Below are 2,773 nucleotides of genomic sequence, written 5' to 3'. Positions count from 1 at the left end.
GGCCTCTGAAAATAATAGTTTTTTTCTTTGTCCTTTTGAAAATGTTTCTGTTATGGACAATATGCAATTTGGGATGTTTTTCTATTTATTGGGTATTTTAAAAGCAAAATGATTTGTATGTATAATGTTCACTTATGTAACATCTACCTAGATATGATAATTGTTCTAAGTTGTGAACTTACTGAGAAAAATTTCTTTCTGTTATTACTACAAGGTTATGATAAATATTTGTTTAAGATTTATCAGAAATTTGATTAATGGCATCTGTTATTGGAGGTAAAATTTCTTGGGTTTATAGTTAATTAGTTAATGCTTTTAAAGCTCCACCCTCTGACAGTTACTGAGACGATTGATTGGAATAAAACTGGGTTAAGGCTATTTTATTCTGTATGTGCTGATACTTATGTTCTTGCATTTTTCCTTCTGTAACTTTTCTCTATGATCACAGCAATGGTCAATAGAATTGTTAATGCAATTCAATTATGTCATGCCTTGCTATTTTCAGTTTGGTTATATGTAATCATTGTATCCTAAATGTTTGGGCAACTAAGTATTTCCCCTGGTCATCTGTCTGTTACTGGATATTTGTGTTTTGTTTCTTTAAGGTTTCTACATGATAAGAGGACAATTAACAGGGGTCTGTAAGACTGTACCCGTTTGCTTGGCCTGTAAAACAAACTCATCTCTTCACATATGTTAGATTTGTGTTTTTTGTTCTAGATTTTGGTCAGATTACAGATATTGTCTTGCTTCTGGGACCTGGATCAGCCTTGATCAGCTTTGATTGTCACCATGGCACACACCCACTCTGCAAGGAATGATAGCCTCCTATCACTTCACAGCCTGAAGCAGCAGTTTTCTTAAATGAGACGATGGACTGGACCCTGCATCCAGTGTACTTTGGACTGATATGAGGGACTTTGGGAATGGTTGATGACTGACTTAAACCTTGCATGGATCATCTATTACTGTGTGTTTAAGATTTGGGATGGGATTTGTTAAAGCTGTGTAATTATTGCTTTTATGTTTGAGGGATTTTTAGGAAATGTTACTGTATTAGTCTGTTATGTATAGGGATTTTGATTCACTCTTGGGATTTACATGGGGAATAGTCATTTGATAATTCCTTTTGTGAGGAAAAAAAGGGGAGGAAGAGATAGAACATTGGGGAAACTGGTATATTTTTTTCAAAATACCTGAAAGAATGGGAACCCCTAGCTCCTATTCACCCCCTATCTCACTAGTTCAGATTGAATTTGGATGCTTTAGCTTTGGAATCTCTTATTTTGTTGGAATTGCCCTGGCAGATTGATTTCTAAAACTTTTCTTTAAAAAAAATCCCCAAAACCAAACATCTGTTCTGGGACTGGCAGTCTCTCTGATCTGTTTTTCCATTCCTGTAACCCCAGTTCATTAAGCATTTCAGCATTTCAAAAGACCTTGAAGTTTGGCATGAGGCACCTAAAAAGTTTGGGGTTTGCCTGCCCTGATGGTCTAACTGTGCATAATCTGCTCAGAAATCTGTATTCTAGTAGCAGCAGCTCTGGGTGGGGACAGGTGAAGCTACTCCAAGCCTTACCTTTCTTCCCTAGAGTGGGTTGCCCTTTGAATGAGCCCTTGAGCCCTGCTGTTAGTTAAGTGCACAAATGACCACAGATCTAGCTGTCCATCTTAAACTGGATTCTCTGACTGAGATGGTGCTCCAGAATTGTAGAGGACCTGACATGCTTGCAACAAGGGAGCTGTCGTATAGCTGTTGTATAGCTCTTGATTCTGGGATCATCAGGGAAAGACTTGCTCTTGCCATATGAGTCCTTACATTTTTCTAGTTTTATTTTGGGTTGGTCAAAATTATGGTGCTAAGACCTTCTGGGTATCTAGAGGAAGGTGATAATATTCGAAGGTTTGAATATTTAGGAGAGAGAGTGTGGAATGTTATGCCACAGTTCTCTTTAACTGTCCTGACTCAGTTTCCCTGCACTAGTTTCCCTTGTCTCAGTTTCCTTAACTGTTCTGTCTCAATTCCCCAAATTGTAAATCTCCCTCTGGGCCACTAAGACTGAGGACCATTTGTTCTAAGGTTATAAATTAGCAAGACAAACAAGAGAGTAGACCTCTTGACTCTTTTCTGTCCTCAAGAATTTACAATATCCCTCTAAAATATTTCAAGATACCTCACTGATATCTTTATTTCTGTGTATTCAGACATCCTGTCTCTGGGTTTTTAGGATTTATGGCCTCCCCTATCCTGACAGAAGTTTTCCTGCTCTTCTTACCCCTTCCTTTGTTTAGAGAAAAGGTATTTAAGAAGTTGGGACCATGTTGGTCCCAGGGCTGGAGGAGACTGTCATCTCAAAGAATCACAGGCTGTGAAGTGATAAGAGGCTCTCATTCCTTGCAGAGTGGGTGTGTGCCATGGTGACAATCAAAGCTGATCCAGGTCCCAGAAGCAAATGGGTGCAGTCTTACAGACCCCTGTTAATTATCCTCTTATCATCCATCTTATCTATCTTTAAGGTAGAAACCTTAAAGAAACAAAACACAAGTATTTTGTTGATCATTTTTTACAGAGCAATAATATTCCATAACATTCATATACTACAATTTATTCAGCCATTCTCCAATTGATGAAGTTCCTCTATTCATTGCTGGAGGCTGGCGGTTGGATGCTGGATGCTGTCCATTGGATTCTTTGAGATGACAGTCTCCTCCAGCCCTGGGACCAACATGGATTCCTTGGTCCCAGTATACTTATCTCCTGTCTGACTAGATA

Source organism: Antechinus flavipes, chromosome 3 (assembly GCF_016432865.1).
Source record: "Antechinus flavipes isolate AdamAnt ecotype Samford, QLD, Australia chromosome 3, AdamAnt_v2, whole genome shotgun sequence".
Taxonomy (NCBI): Eukaryota; Metazoa; Chordata; class Mammalia; order Dasyuromorphia; family Dasyuridae; genus Antechinus; species Antechinus flavipes.
Note: the sequence above shows the minus strand (reverse complement) of the source record.